Genomic DNA, 17438 nt, shown 5'->3' with positions numbered 1-17438 from the left:
TTTTCTAGGCCCGTTTCCTCTGGAGTTGGCACACCTTTTGTCTTTTACTGGGACGAGGTAATGACTGTATTATTTACCGGCACCCAGTAATCTTCATTTATCCTAGTCCTACTCTTCCACTTGCTGCAAAATGTTGCATATTTTAAGATTTGGTTGTTTTTGTTTTAATTGCTGTATGTGGCAGCAGAGCCGGCCTTAAGGGGTGGGGGAGCTGGGTGACCGCCCAGGGCACCATTAGCCCCCACCACACCTGCTCAGGGAATCTTTCAAGGGGTCCCCCAAGCAGGCGTAATGGGAGATGGCGCGGCACGCAGACCTTTTCAATTAAATGCCCCTGTGGTGGCAGGCGCATTTAATAACAGTACGGTGCTGTTGTCAGCACCCTATTGTTATTAAATTCACCCCTTCGCCAAGGGCGCTTTTTATGACAAAAAAGCGCCATCAGCCCCCCAGCTCGGGGGAGTCTTTCAAGGGCTCCCCCAAGCTGGCGTAGTAGCAGAAGGCGTGGCAGGCACCACATTGTTATTAAATGCACCGTGGCAGCGGAGCGCATATAACAACAATAGGGTGCTTATGCACCCTAATTGTGGTGTCGTCACCGCGTCAGGTCACGTGGGGAGGGCCACGGGGCAGCAGGAAGGGGAGGAGCAAGAGGAGGAGGCAAAGGCAGTTCCAGTATTGATGTGTATCAATAAAGACGTGTTGCACCCCAGCTCCGGAGTCCGCCCATTCTTGCTAGTGTGAAGAGCGGTTGCATGCCCAGAGCGCAAGGCGGTCCACGAGTGACTCCACATTGGCGACGAGGCGGTAAGCAGACCCCACACTGCCCGCTGCGCTTAGCTGGAGCGGCCGCGCTCACATCCTCGCTGCAGGCCCCAGCCTGCTATCACGCAGGAGACCATGGTGAGGGCAGGAGGCCCCACAAGGAAACATACGCCACGAGCAGTGGAGGCGCTGACCTCCCGCTCAGTTCAACAGCACCAGACAACGGATAAGTGAGCGCTCACGCTCCCCGTTACCAGCATCCAGGCGGTTGGAGAGGTCATCTCCCGCTCACAGCAGGTGAAGGCGGCCATCGGAGGCCGGCCATTAAGGTGGGAAGGTGCCCGCCCACCCACGCATCAAAGCACACCAGCGGGTGGGAGCAAAATAGTGACCTCTGGCGAAGGAAAAGGAAAGTCACAGACTTTCTGATACGAGTCAGCCAGTAAACAAAGCGGGAAATTGCCTGCCCTACTGCCCTACAGCTCCAGCCGAGCGCCCCCACCTGGGCCCACATATCACTCGAGAGAGCAGAGCGGGAAAACACCTGCCCAACACAGCACCCCCACCTGGGCCTGCACTTAAAGCAAAGAATACAGGAGTGAGAGCAGGGCCCCTCCAGTCACAATAAGAGCAAACCAATCATACCAGGGCCAAATGAGAAGAGGGCTTAAGCAAGAACCAATCCAAATACAAGTCACCCTCAAGGCCTGAGAGATCCCAGCCTGGAGGTCACCCACACCCAGCATTCCAAGAGAGCATGGTAGAGGAGGACTCACTAACTGTTCCAGTAACACCTGCAAGAACACTGCCAAAGAAAATGTCAGACAGCATACTGTCCCAACTACCTTCGAATTTCGATCTCACTAACACCAGCCCGCTAGGATAACGGTGGAAGAGGTGGCTGAGGGATTTCAAAGTGTGCTTCAAAGCTGTTGGACCCATAGAAGATGAACAGAAGCACAGCCTGCTCAAACACGCCATGGGCTCAAATGTGCAAGACATACTGGATGAGATACCAGAAAGCAACAGACACCTACACCAACCTAAAAACAACCCTCACTGACTATTTCACGCCCCACACAAACGTGGACTATGAAAGACACATCTTCCACACCACAAAACAGAATAAAGGCGAGACCATGGATGCTTTTGTGATGTGGCTAAGACTAAGAATGAAACACTGTGAGTTCAACAAATACTCAAACGAAGCGCTTCACTCACAGATAACAGCCGGGTGTGAAAGCGCCGACTTCAGGAAACGGCTACTACTGAAGCCACGAAATCTAGAGGAAATACTGCGCTTGGCTCGATCGGATGTTGCACTGGTGGCGCAGGTGGAAGGGCTTGATGACATAAAAATCACACACGGAAAACATGAAAATGTCAACAAGCTAGAAGGGACCGCGAGAAACGACGGCTACCCATTTTGCTACAGGTGCGGTCACGAATACCCGCATGAGGGCCAATGCCCCGCCATGGGCCAAACATGCTCTGCCTGCTCTGCCTGCGCAGGCGAGAATCACTACAAAGTGGTCTGCCTCATCTTTCGCAGCAAAATGCAGGAAGCAGGAAGAAACGGACGGCTAACACCAGAACAGGAGCAAGGGCAATCGAACCCAGTTCGAACAACACAGCACTTCCACGACCCGGCACGTCACCGACACTGTGACGAGCAGCCAGAGAGAAGGCAAGACAGAAACGAATGGAGGGGCAACAAGACTCCAACATCCAGACAGAGGAGGAGACCCCGACAGTACGTCAGGTACCTCGTGGAACAGTCTCAGTCCGACAGTGCATCAAGCGCATCCTCAGAGGAAAATGCCCGAAGAAGCGAGAGGCACTAGGAGGAACCTTGGAAAAGGGGTTACTTATGTGCACTAGGAAACACTGTTGCAAAAGAACACAGCCCACTACTGATGATCCAGGTCAACCAGACAGCGGCCGGATTTCTAATAGACACAGGGGCTACCGTAAATGTGATCAGTGAGGAGGTGTACAAGAGCATACCCCAAGCCCCTCGCCTACAACCAGCCCGATCATGCAAAGGACATTCCCATGCACGTCCTAGAAGCTGCCACCGACAGCGGATGCATCCTTAGCTACCAAGCGGCCATTGAAATGGGACTAGTCCACATATTATATCGACCCATAATGCACAAATACCTGGACCCCACCGCAAGCATCGGAGCAAGTTTTCCCGCGCTGTTCAAGGGTTTAGGAAAAGGACCGACAAATTGAATTACACATCAACACCAGCATCCCACCAGTAACTAAACCTTACAGGGGAATCCCCATCAATATCCAGAAGCAAGTAGAAAATGAACTAATGAAACTACTGGAGGCAGACATTATCGAAACAGCAGAAGGTCCCCCATACTTCCCGTGCCCAAAAGAGACTCATCCGACATCTGCATATATGTGGACATGAGAAGACCAAATAAAGTCATCATGAGAGAACGCCACCGCATCACTGACATGGTGCAGCTCCTAAACGGGGCCACAGTCTTTTCAAAAGTGTTAACAAAGGCTATCACCACTTTCAACTCAGCAAAAAGTCCAGATACATAACAACTTTTGTCACTCACCTTGGCCTATATAGATACAAACAACTGAGTTTTGGCGTGTCGTCAGCGGCAGAAATTTTCCAGGCAGTGATCCACAACGTAATGAAACATGTGCCAAATTGTCTGAATTACAGTGATGACATACTGGTATTTGGGCAGACACAAGAACTGCACGACGACACTCTCATGCGAGTGTGCATGGCCTTAGAGGAAGCCCAACTCACACTAAACAAAGAGAAATGTGGGTTTCGAAAAAGACCACTCCGTTTTTTTTTTCGGCCGCTACTTCTCTGAGAGAGGCATGACACCGTACCCGGAGAAAAGTCGGCGCACTCACAGGCGCAGAACCACCCAACTCCACGATCGATCTCAGGTCCTGCCTGGGATTAGCGAGCTATTGCACGTGCTATATCAAGGACTTCGCATCCGTCAGAGAGCCCCTCAGGGCCCTCACCAAACTCAACTCTGAATTCATTTGGGCCGCCAGGTGTCAGGAAGCATTTCAGACTATAAAAGATGGAATCGCAGATGCCAAAAACATGGCCTACTTTGATCCCAGAAAGACCACACAACTCATCGTAGATGCGAGTCCCGTTGGCCTCGGGCCATGCTAACCCAACTAGATGAAAAGGAAGGACATGACAAACACATAGTATCATGTGCGAGCAGAAGCCTATCAAAGACCGAGCAGGCGGATTCCCAAGGTAAAAAGGAAGTCCTAGCAGTGGTTTGGGCCTGCAAACATTTCCATTTGTTTCTCTACGGAAAGCCCTTCATCGTTGTCACGGACCACCAAGCACTAATTTTCATCTACGGCAACCCACAAGCCAAAATGCCACCCAGAAGAGCGAGGTGGGCCCTGCGCCTCCAGGAGTGCCAATTCAACATAATACATAGGCCAGGAAAAGAACAAAACCCAGCAGCCTTTCTCTCACGACACCCACAGAATGAATGCAAACCGGAATTTTCCATTGCAGACTAGTACATCCAATACGTTATCTAAGGCAACACTCCCCAGGGCCTCGACAGGGATCAAATAATTCGGGAATCCAACGCTGACCAAGGCTTGCAGATCGTACGAAGATGCCTAGAGACAGGGCGCTGGAAGCAAGCAAAACAAATCGAAGAAACCGTTGGTGAAGAAATAAGGCAAGACATCATGTGCTTCCTGGCCGTCAAGGAGGAACTTGCGAAATCAGAGGAGGGACTGCTACTGAAGGGCACGAAACTAGTAACACCACGCAACCTGCAACAAAAGGTCCTTGAACTGGCACACAAAGGACACAGGGGTATAGTGTCCACTAAAAGAATGAGACAAACGCTATGGTTTCCACACCTCGACTCACTAGTGGAGGAACTGCTTAAGAACTGACCCCCCTGCGCAGTCATAAACCCCCATACCGCACCAGAACCACTGTGCATGACTGCACTTCCAGAAGGGACGTGGGAAGAAATAGCGGTAGACTACTTTGGACTACTGGAAGGGGCTGGGGGGACACATACTGTGGCAGTCGAAGAGTACTCGCGCTACCCGGTATTGTAATGTCATTTTTTGTTAGTCGTCACAAAATCCTACCGATAGGAAAATCTGACGCGGTAGGAAAATCTGACAGGAATCGTAATGTCATTTTTTGCTACCCGTCAGAAAATCCTACCGACAGCAGGCATTGGGCAAGCCACCCAGGGGTAGAGGAAAAAGTGACGGGGTGGGAAAATCCGACAGCCTGACCTATCATTTTTTCCTACCCGTCAGAAAATCCTACCGACAGCAGGCATTGGGCAACCCACCCAGGGGTAGGAAAAAGTGACGGGGTAGGAAAATCTGACAGACTGATCTATCATTTTTTCCTACCCGTCAGAAAATCCTACCGAGAGCAGGCATTGGGAAACCCACCCAGGGGTATGAAAAAGTGACGGGGTAGGAAAATCTGACAGCCTGACCTGTCATTTTTTCCTACCCGTCAGAAAATCCTACCGAGAGCAGGGACTGGGAAAACCACCCAGGGGTAGGAAAAAGTGACAGGGTAGGAAAATCTGACAGCCTGATCTGTCATTTTTTCCTACCCGTCAGAAAATCCTACCGAGAGCAGGCATTGGGAAACCCACCCAGGGGTAGGAAAAAGTGATGGGGTAGGAAAATCTGACAGCCTGACCTGTCATTTCTTCCTACCCATCAGAAAATACTACCGAGAGCAGGCATTGGGCAACCCACCCCAGGGTAGGAAAAAGTGACGGGGTAGGAAAATCTGACAGCCTGACCTGTCATTTTTTGCTACCCGTCAGAAAATCCTACCGACAGCAGGCATTGGGCAACCCACACAGGGGTAGGAAAAAGTGACAGGGTAGGAAAATCTGAGAGCCTGATCTGTCATTTTTTCCTACCCCTCAGAAAATCCTACCGAGAGCAGGCATTGGAAAACCCACCCAGGGGTAGGAAAAAGTGACGGGGTAGGAAAATCTAACAGCCTGGCCTGTCATTTTCTGCTACCCGTCAGAAAATCCTACAGACAGCAGGCATTGGGCAACCCACCCAGGGGTAGGAAAAAGTGACGGGGTAGGAAAATCTGACAGCCTGACCTGTCATTTTTACCTACCCATCAGAAAATACTACCGAGAGCAAGCATTGGGCAACCCACCCAAGGGTAGGAAAAAGTGATGGGGTAGGAAAATCTGACAGCCTGACCTGTCATTTTTTGCTACCCGTCAGAAAATCCTACCGACAGCAGGCATTGGGCAACCCACACAGGGGTAGGAAAAAGTGACAGGGTAGGAAAATCTGAGAGCCTGATCTGTCATTTTTTCCTACCCCTCAGAAAATCCTACCGAGAGCAGGCATTGGAAAACCCACCCAGGGGTAGGAAAAAGTGACGGGGTAGGAAAATCTAACAGCCTGGCCTGTCATTTTTTCCTACCCGTCAGAAAATCCTACCGACAGCAGGCATTGGGCAACCCACCCAGGGGTAGGAAAAAGTGACGGGGTAGGAAAATCTGACAGACTGATCTATCGTTTTTTCCTACCCGTCAGAAAATCCTACCGAGAGCAGGCATTGGGAAACCCACCCAGGGGTATGAAAAAGTGACGGGGTAGGAAAATCTGACAGCCTGACCTGTCATTTTTTCCTACCCGTCAGAAAATCCTACCGAGAGCAGGCACTGGGAAAACCACCCAGGGGTAGGAAAAAGTGACAGGGTAGGAAAATCTGACAGCCTGATCTGTCATTTTTTCCTACCCGTCAGAAAATCCTACCGAGAGCAGGCATTGGGAAACCCACCCAGGGGTAGGAAAAAGTGATGGGGTAGGAAAATCTGACAGCCTGACCTGTCATTTCTTCCTACCCATCAGAAAATACTACCGAGAGCAGGCATTGGGCAACCCACCCCAGGGTAGGAAAAAGTGACGGGGTAGGAAAATCTGACAGCCTGACCTGTCATTTTTTGCTACCCGTCAGAAAATCCTACCGACAGCAAGCATTGGGCAACCCACACAGGGGTAGGAAAAAGTGACAGGGTAGGAAAATCTGAGAGCCTGATCTGTCATTTTTTCCTACCCCTCAGAAAATCCTACCGAGAGCAGGCATTGGAAAACCCACCCAGGGGTAGGAAAAAGTGACGGGGTAGGAAAATCTAACAGCCTGGCCTGTCATTTTCTGCTACCCGTCAGAAAATCCTACAGACAGCAGGCATTGGGCAACCCACCCAGGGGTAGGAAAAAGTGACGGGGTAGGAAAATCTGACAGCCTGACCTGTCATTTTTACCTACCCATCAGAAAATACTACCGAGAGCAAGCATTGGGCAACCCACCCAAGGGTAGGAAAAAGTGATGGGGTAGGAAAATCTGACAGCCTGACCTGTCATTTTTTGCTACCCGTCAGAAAATCCTACCGACAGCAGGCATTGGGCAACCCTCCCAGGGGTAGGAAAAAGTGACGGGGTAGGAAAATCTGACAGCCTGACCTGTTATTTTTTCCTACCCGCCAGACAAGAGCAGGTATTGGGCAACCCACCCAGGGGTAGGAAAAAGTGATGGGGTAGGAAAATCTGACAGCCTGGCCAGTCATTTTTTGTAACCCCTCAGAAAATCCTACCTATAGCAGGCATTGGGCAACCCACCCAGGGGTAGTAAAAAGTGATGGGGTAGGAAAATCTGACAGCCTGGCCTGTCATTTTTTGCTACCCGTCAGAAAATCATACCAACAGCCGGCATTTGCCCTTGTACCAGGAAAGTGGGGTAAGTGGAGTAAGAGGTTATGGAAACAATTCCTCTTTTTTCAGTTTGATGACATACCCAAGTGGATTGAAACCTCTCCTGATGCAAGATCCTCATGGAGCTCGGTGGAGGTTTACGAATGCCCAGCAAGCGTGTGTGTGCCGAGGGGGCAATGTTCAAGGCGCTTTAGGAAGTAGCAGCCTATAGAGAGATGGGGGCATTGCTTAAAGAGTCGGGGATTGAGACCCTCTGAGTTCCCGGCAGTATGCTGTCACATGTGGGTGGGGTGCATAGTGCCCTCTTACGGCAGCCCAAACATTGATGTGCTTTCTTCAAAGAGGCGTTTTATTTGCAGATAATTTCTTAATGGGGGCAGGCATGTTAATGGAAAAATGAGGAAAGCAGATTATTGTGTCAATATAGACTGGGGTGTGAGAAAATTACCCCTCTAACAAAAGAGCCCTGCCTCTCTGACTTTCGATCCTGATGAGGCCCCCAGCCCAGCCCAGATCCCCCATGAATGAGGGTCTTGTGGAACGCCAGGCGCCCTCTCCCTTCTCCCTGACATCAGCATGCTTTGCCCTGCCTGCCTCATGTTACTGCTGGGGGAGATGGCTTATCCGGGCAGCACTGAGCCTTGACCACATCAAACAAGATCTAAGGCGGGGGCACCCCATCGCCCACGCCCTGGGCCGGTGTAAAATGGCTGAGGTGTGTAGACATTGCCCTAAGCGCCATCTCCCCTGCCCCTACTGCTTTCCTCTGTACAAAGATACCTGTCAGAATTCCGGGAACCTGGTTCCGCGTTGACCCGTCGTGAAGAATATATTTCTTCCTACCAATGTGATTCTCAGGAGTACGAAAGGACAGTCTAAGAATCCAATTGATCGGAAGATGGTGTAGAGTCGTTGGGATCGTAGAGCTGAGCGGCCCGCAACTTCCCGGTAGATGATGGTTCCAGGTTCCAGCCAACGACTGCAGAATATTATACTGATTACAATCAAATACACCCCTTTCAAGAGAACACGTAACAAAATCTCAACAGACTAACCTGCAGAAAACGGTTTAACCAGAAGTGTTTCATGCAAGAATGTCCTCTATACTGGGGTACTCTGGAGACCAGAAGAAGAGAAAAGACAATCAGCACCAGAGAATGAGTGGAAGAAATAATGGTAAGGAAAGGTAGGTTTCTTACCCTTTTTTCCCTGGAAGTGAACGTCCCTGGCAAAGTCCTTCTTCTTTCCTGTAGGAACAGTGTGATGGTATCTGCCCTCTGTTCGGTGGACCAAACAATCCAAGGTGTAAGAAGTCACTAGTCCAGCAACCACCTATTCCCGCCGGCACGAGGACGCCTAAAAGGTGCTCAGGAAGTCTCTAGTCCAGCACCAAGCCTGTACCCGCCGGCACGAGGACGCCTACAGCACCCTGGGGAAGGACAGGGAAGGGATTGGAGAGGGAAAAGGAAGGAAGGAAAGAACGAAGGTAAGAGGTCTCCCAAGCTTCGAGGTCCGATTTCGACAAAACCAAATCACTAGGCAAGAATAATCCATAAACAATCCGAGGTCAAGATACAAGAACAGGTAAGGATAATCCAAGAGCAATCCAGTAAACGTAATCCGAGATCAAACAAAACCACTAAATCTGAGCAAGAAAAAACCGCTGTCACTATTGGATCAGAAGCAGCGAGAAGTGGGCGCCAGATCATTAAGTACTTGAAGTACCGGCACCAAGATGGTCACGTGACCCAACACGTTTTCTATCACGTGGAAGATGCTGCGTCCACTGACGTAGTCTCCATGGCAACTTCCACGTGAGGCGTCGGGAACGCAGTTCCCGACGCAAATGTGTTCCGTGCGTAGAGCGTGGATACCGCAAGCCCGCCTTCTGTATGGTGGTATAACGGGACAGAAGCTTTTGGTGAGGATGAGACACGTGAACCGCAGGGGTGATACAAGACCTGGAGCGTTTTCTGACAGTATCCTCCCCCAAAGGACCCCCATGCCCCCGAGAGGCCAAAAATTGGGAAACCAACAACGGGGCATGCACATTCTGCTCCGGTTCCCATGTCCGTTCTTCCGGACCGTAACCCTTCCAGTCCACTAAGAAATACCTGGTACCACGAGAAACCCTGGTATCAAGAATGGAATTGACCTCATACTCCTCCACCCCTTGAACCAATATCGGAGACGGAGAAGCCGGTATCCTGGTGCTGTCTACACAAGGCTTAACCATGGACACATGGAAAACCGGATGTATCTTCCAAGAGTGCGGAAGTTCTAATTTGACCACCAATGGACTCAAGACGTCCTTTATAACATAAGGACCTACAAAACGTGGCAACAAGCATCGTCGACCTGGAATGCGTAGGTTCTTAGTGGACAACCATACCCGTGTACCTGGAATGTAGACGGGTGCAGGACGGCGATTCCGATCCGCGTACTTCTTCGCCTGTTCTTGTGCTTGTTTCAGATGTTCCAGCACCCTATCACGGACCAGAGACAAATCTTTGATACAAGATTGAACTGCCGGACAATCCTCAGGTAGATTCCAATCAAGAGGAAGGGTGCGTGGGTGTTGCCCATACAAGGCATAGAATGGCGATGTTCCCGTTGATGAATGGCTGGAATTATTATACGCGAATTCCGCCAAAGGAAGAACTGCTAGCCAGGATTCCTGATGTTGAAGGATGAGACACCTGAGGTACTGCTCCATGGTAGCGTTAACCCGCTCTGTTTGACCATCCGTCTGGGGATGGAACGCTGTGGAACACCGTTCATCTACCCCCAAAGAGAACATTAGATGCCTCCAAAAACGCGACGTGAACTGGGACCCCCTGTCAGAAACCACAATCTCAGGCAACCCAAAAAACCTGAAAACATGTCGCAAGAACAACTCTGCCAGCTTAGCAGCTGATGGCAGGCCTTGGCAAGGCACAAAGAGAGACATTTTAGAAAAGCTGTCAACCACCACCCATATGGTATCAAACCCATCAATCAAAGGCAACTCCACCACAAAGTCCATGGTAATCATCGCCCAAGGTCTGGCTGGCACTGGTAATGGTTGTAATAACCCCATAGGTTTCGCTGAATGGGACTTACACTGGGCACAGATGGCGCAGGTCAAGATATATTGCGAGACGTCTCTTCGCATGGAAGGCCACCAACACCAGCGTTTGAGGAGTTCAAGAGTTTTCTGGGAACCAGGATGCGCTGCGATAGCAGCGTCATGACACAAAGAAATAGCTGTACACCGGGTATCCTGATCAGGCATATAAACTCGACCCTGGACATAAGGAAGACCATGCAGAATATCCATGTTATAGTCTGCCAGTTCTGTGGGCTCTTTATCAACCCAGTTCTGGAGCGTTGACTTCAAAGTGGGTTGTAGAACACAACTACAGACCACTTGTGTAGGTAATAACAAAGACCCATCCTGTGGACGTGAACCATCATTACCCAGGCTTCTGGATAGCGCGTCCGCCTTGGAATTCAAGACACCTGGGCGGTAAGTCAAACTAAAGTTGTACATGGAAAAGAATTCATGCCAACGGGCATGTCTCGCAGTGGTGCACGTCAGGGACTGCAACGCCAACAGGTTTCTGTGGTCAGTAAAAACCTGGACCGGTAATTCCGTCCCAAGGAGATGATGACGCCAGATCATAAATGCGTCTCTTACGGCCAACAATTCCCGTTCAGTAACGGTGTAGTTACGTTCATAGGGCGTTAATTTGCGCGAATGGTAGGCGACTGGATGCAACTCCTTGGTATCAGCGCAGGTTTGGGACAAGACAGCCCCTACCGCGACATCCGAAGCATCAGCTTCGACAACGAATGGACGTTTGACATTTGGGTGTAGCAACACCGGGGCTGTAGTGAACGCGGCTTTTAAAGACTCAAACGCTATTTGGGCGTTATCGTTCCATAAATAAGGTTTCTTGTTACTGGTCAATTCGGTGAGGGGTGCAGCAATCGAAGAGAATTGTCTAATGAACCGCCTGTAAAAGTTCGAAAACCCCAGAAATGATTGTAACTCCTTCCTTGAAGTTGGTACAGGCCAGTTTAAGACAGCTTTCACCTTATTGCTACTCATCTGCACTCCTTTATTGGTGATGTCATATCCAAGGAACTCGACCTCACTCGCATGGAATACACATTTTTCCAGTTTGACAAAAAGACGATGCTCCCGCAAGCGTTGTAAGACTTGTGAAACATGACGTACATGATCTTCCATGGATGGAGAATAGATGAGTATATCATCTAAATAGACAATAACGAATCTGTCGATCATGTCGCGTAGAACGTCGTTGATGAAATTCTGGAATGTGGCCGGGGCATTGCAAAGCCCGAATGGCATCACCAAATACTCGAATAGGCCATATCGTGTCTTAAAGGCTGTTTTCCACTCATCCCCTCGACGTATCCGGACCAAATTGTACGCACCCCTTAGATCTAATTTGGTGAAGAATTCTGAAGACCCTAACTGATCCAGCAAGACAGAAATCAACGGGATTGGGTATTGATTACGGATAGTACCTGCATTGAGTTCCCGATAATCAATACAAGGTCTTAAGTCCCCCTCCTTCTTGGGTACAAAAAAGAGCGGTGAAGCAAATGGAGAGTGAGAAGGCCGAATAAAACCTAACTCGAGGGCTTTATCCAAATATTCTTTAAGGACGACTTCTTCCTTTTGTGTAAGGGAATAGATACGTCCCGAAGGTGTCTTGGCATCCGGTTTGAGAACAATGGGGCAATCATAGGGCCGATGAGGCGGCAGGATCTCTGCTTTCCCCTTGTCAAAGACGTCCTTATAACTTGTGTATTCGACAGGTAATACGGTGTTAACAACAGCTCCGATTGTAACCACAGAGTTCAACAACGCCCGACTAGGAGCTTCAGGTACTTCATACATGGACTCTAGGGAACTGCAGGATCGAGGGCGTTGCTGAGCACTGAAAGCTATAACCCCGGTCTCCCAGTTAACGACCGGGTTATGAAGCTTGAGCCACGGTAAACCCAGGATGAGTTTGTATTGCGGTGCCATAATGACGTCAAATGTGATGATTTCCGAATGCTCGGCGCCAATAGTTAACAACAACGGAATGGTATGTTCAGTAACAAGCCCCGAAAGTAGGGTTGAACCGTCAACCGCATTGACTACCTCCGGAACACTTTTTGACAACAAGGGAATACCCCATTTCCGAACGTATTGGGCATCAATGTAGTTACCGGTTGCCCCTGAGTCAAGAACAGCTGCAGAACTCCAAGGAGTGACCTGATCGTAACTCAACATGACGTCAATGTAAAAAGGCGTGGACAACGAGGAACCCTGCAGGGAAGAGCTCGGCGTAGGGGTTCCTTCTACGACCGGGCCTTGGCGTTTCCCGACTTGCGGGGTCTCTTTGGACATGCACTAAGCAGATGAGTAGAGGAACCACAATAAAAGCACAGATTGTTCCGTCTACGATGTTCTCGTTCTTCTGTCGTTAGCGGGCCCCTAACTGCCCCAATTTGCATAGGCTCGTCACCGCCAGAAACAGGGATTGGGGATATAGTGGTATTGACCGTAATCATTCTCTTCTCCCCCTTTCTTTCGGTACGTCGGGCATCAATCTGGAGTACTAGATCCAAGAAATCAGAAAAGGACGTAGGAACCACCGGAACCGTAGCTATGGTATCCTTTAACGTATCCGACAGTCCTTTATAGAACAGAGCGGCTTTCTTATCTTCCGGCCAACCAGTTTCAGCCACCAACTGATTGAACTTAGCCAAATACGATAATAAAGGAGTGTCCCCCTGACGGAGATTCAGCAATTCCAGATCCGTGGCCTGAGTCTTGTAGCGAGTATCAAACACCCTCGTCATAGCACTGATCAATGCATCGCAGTCGAACAACAGCGGACTGCCTTGTTCCAACAAAGGATTCGCCCAAACCGCGGCCATACCTCCAAGGTTAGATAAGACAAAGGCTGCTTTAGTAGTCGCATCAGGAAACGAGGTAGGCCGACACAAGAAATGCAGTCTGCATTGGTTAATGAATGTCCGAAAGGATTTTGGATCCCCAGTAAACCTTTCTGGGGGAGCAAGCGGGAACTGAGCGGCCATGTACACATGCGTAGAATCAGGTCTGACCGAAGGCCCTGCCTGACCTGAAGCGGAAGCGGAGGCCAAAGATGGTATTCCTGTAACCACTTCCCTGATACCGGCTTGCATTTCATCAATGCGCCGGTGGGTGTCAGCCTGGGTGGCCGTCATATCGGCACGTAGGTCGGCCACTAACTGAACCAAAACGGCCAACGGGTCATTCGCGGCATCCATAATAAGGCTTCTGATTCTGTCAGAATTCCGGGAACCTGGTTCCGCGTTGACCCGTCGTGAAGAATATATTTCTTCCTACCAATGTGATTCTCAGGAGTACGAAAGGACAGTCTAAGAATCCAATTGATCGGAAGATGGTGTAGAGTCGTTGGGATCGTAGAGCTGAGCGGCCCGCAACTTCCCGGTAGATGATGGTTCCAGGTTCCAGCCAACGACTGCAGAATATTATACTGATTACAATCAAATACACCCCTTTCAAGAGAACACGTAACAAAATCTCAACAGACTAACCTGCAGAAAACGGTTTAACCAGAAGTGTTTCATGCAAGAATGTCCTCTATACTGGGGTACTCTGGAGACCAGAAGAAGAGAAAAGACAATCAGCACCAGAGAATGAGTGGAAGAAATAATGGTAAGGAAAGGTAGGTTTCTTACCCTTTTTTCCCTGGAAGTGAACGTCCCTGGCAAAGTCCTTCTTCTTTCCTGTAGGAACAGTGTGATGGTATCTGCCCTCTGTTCGGTGGACCAAACAATCCAAGGTGTAAGAAGTCACTAGTCCAGCAACCACCTATTCCCGCCGGCACGAGGACGCCTAAAAGGTGCTCAGGAAGTCTCTAGTCCAGCACCAAGCCTGTACCCGCCGGCACGAGGACGCCTACAGCACCCTGGGGAAGGACAGGGAAGGGATTGGAGAGGGAAAAGGAAGGAAGGAAAGAACGAAGGTAAGAGGTCTCCCAAGCTTCGAGGTCCGATTTCGACAAAACCAAATCACTAGGCAAGAATAATCCATAAACAATCCGAGGTCAAGATACAAGAACAGGTAAGGATAATCCAAGAGCAATCCAGTAAACGTAATCCGAGATCAAACAAAACCACTAAATCTGAGCAAGAAAAAACCGCTGTCACTATTGGATCAGAAGCAGCGAGAAGTGGGCGCCAGATCATTAAGTACTTGAAGTACCGGCACCAAGATGGTCACGTGACCCAACACGTTTTCTATCACGTGGAAGATGCTGCGTCCACTGACGTAGTCTCCATGGCAACTTCCACGTGAGGCGTCGGGAACGCAGTTCCCGACGCAAATGTGTTCCGTGCGTAGAGCGTGGATACCGCAAGCCCGCCTTCTGTATGGTGGTATAACGGGACAGAAGCTTTTGGTGAGGATGAGACACGTGAACCGCAGGGGTGATACAAGACCTGGAGCGTTTTCTGACAATACCTCTGCTATTTCGGCAGCCATGACCCCACTATTTAACTATAAGTCATGACTGAGCATGCGCACGCACTGCACATTTTATTTAGTATTCATTTTTGCAGTTACATAGCGCTACAGGCTTCTGAGCGCTGCTCATTACCAAACGAGTATGGTGCTCATTTATCGACCTCAGCAAGTTAAACATCAAAGCTTTCTCTGAATACAGAAGATGAGGGAAGAAACCTGGGCATGTACTGCAGTAGGGGCGGGGAGGGGGTAAGCGGATGGATGCGAGCATGCACGCATGTGTGAAAGAGCCCAGAGGGGCATGGAGAAACATTCACAAGGGCTGAGAGGCCAATGTGGACATGCTGAGAGGTCCACTAATGGCAGAGTTCTCTTTGGCCATCTTATGTTCACAGTAAAAAGAGCTTCTTGGGGGGAAAGGGGGGCTGTCCTTGCTCTCTGTGCCCTATATATGGCCACTTCCCATGGTTGTCCTCCCTCTCCATGCCCTGGAAATGTTTCTACGATTGTGGACGTCATCTCTCCACACCTTGCCTATCCTACTCTTCCCAGTGTTGTCTTTCCTTTCCTCGCCCAGCTTATACTCCACTTGCCAGTATTGTCCTCCGTTTCCACGCCCTACTCCTCTCGTCCGGGTTGTTCCCCCTTTCCATGCCCTGCCTATGCTCCTCTTATCAGAGTGGTCTCCCTCTCCATGTCCTGGCTATGCTCCTCTTCCCATTGTTGTCCTCACTTTCAACGCCCTGCCTATGTCCTTCCATTGCTGTCCTCCCACTCCACGCCCTGCCTAGGCTCCTCGTCCCAGTTTTGTCCACCCTCTCCTCCTCTTCCTAATCTCTTCCTCCCCCTCCATGCCCTGCCTTTGTCCTTCCATTGTTGTCCTCCCTCTCCACGCCCTGCCTAAATCCTTCCAATGCTGTCCTTCCACTCCACGCCCTGCCTAGGATCCTCGTCCCAGTGTTATCCACCCTCTCCTCCTCTTCCGGCCCTGCATATGTCATTCCATTGTTAATAATAAGCCGCTAAAATAGCTCAGCGTATTGAGCGCCCGCTGCTGTGATCTGAGCGTGATCTGCAGGTCACAGGTTCGAATACTGGGAAGGCCAACTCAGCCTTTCACCCTTCTGAGGTCGATAAATGAGTACTAATTTCGGTTAGGTGATATTGTATGTAAAAATGTGCTCTGTAAAGCGCTTTGGATCAAGGCGCTATATAAATAACACATAATTATCATTAATATGGGGTTAATTGGCATATAGGGCCAAGATCCACTTTGAAGGTGGAGGGGCGCCGGGTAGCGGAAGTGTTGGCACGAGGTGGGGAACGTAACAATGAAGGAATTAGGGCCCTCCAGCTTGGCGCGCAGCGGGAGTCACCAGGCGGGCCTTTGTGTGCAGAGAGGAGGAGCGCCAATGCATTAGGGTGGCTTCAAGGGAATATAAAAGTGCATAACGGTAATCATGCTGCCACAAGGTTGGTAAAGTACGAGGCACCTCAACTACAACTCCGGGAATGGACCATGTAAAAACACCCTTAATGCAGCTATGAGACAAGGCTCCATTTGTTAGCTGGATAATGGGCGCGTTGTAGGAGGGCCGGGCAAGAGACTTCCTCTCCCATTCATTCTGACAATGCCCTGTACGTGGAATTGGTATGGTATTGTGTATTTATATAGTGCATACGCACAAGCAAGTGTTTCAAAGCTCTTAAGGAGTGCAAACGCAGATAAACAGACCCCCCTGGCATAAGGCCTGCATAAGGCCTGCAAAAGAGCAATCCTATGGCGGGTGTCCCCTTATAGGCTCGGCTCTCGAAAAGGGGTGCTACTGATGCGGACCACAGGTTTCCGAAATGACACCCTCAGTAGAGGAGAAAGACGGGACGTATTGGCTACAAATATTACTAGAGAGGTGAGGTACGGGGCTTCTGCATGTGGCATGTCCGTACGACACACAGAAACACAACGGCAATACATGGTAGCCCAAGTCGTTAAAATATGGAAATCTCATTTTTCGTACTGAGAAGGAATTGGCATGTACGTGGTATGTCCAGGAACACACAAAGTTACAGAACATGGGCAGGGAGGGGGGTGAGCGGATGGATGTGACCACTCGCGCATGTGTGAAAGAGCCCAGGGGGGCATGGGTAACATCACCAAGGGCTGAGAGGCCAATGTGGACAGATGGCTGGGCGCCCCCTCCCCTGCTTTCCTCTGTACAAAGATGCCTATGCTATTTCGGCGGCCCTGCCCCCGCTGCTTAACTACCCTTCAGATGTTACCACCTTTCCCTTATATTCTGCTTTACTCATAAATATATACATTATTCTAATTAACTCCCATTGCATATTAAAGCTACAATAAAGT

This window comes from Ambystoma mexicanum, chromosome 1p (assembly GCF_040938575.1).
Source record: "Ambystoma mexicanum isolate Mex_15411 chromosome 1p, UKY_AmexF1_1, whole genome shotgun sequence".
Taxonomy (NCBI): domain Eukaryota; kingdom Metazoa; phylum Chordata; class Amphibia; order Caudata; family Ambystomatidae; genus Ambystoma; species Ambystoma mexicanum.
Note: the sequence above shows the minus strand (reverse complement) of the source record.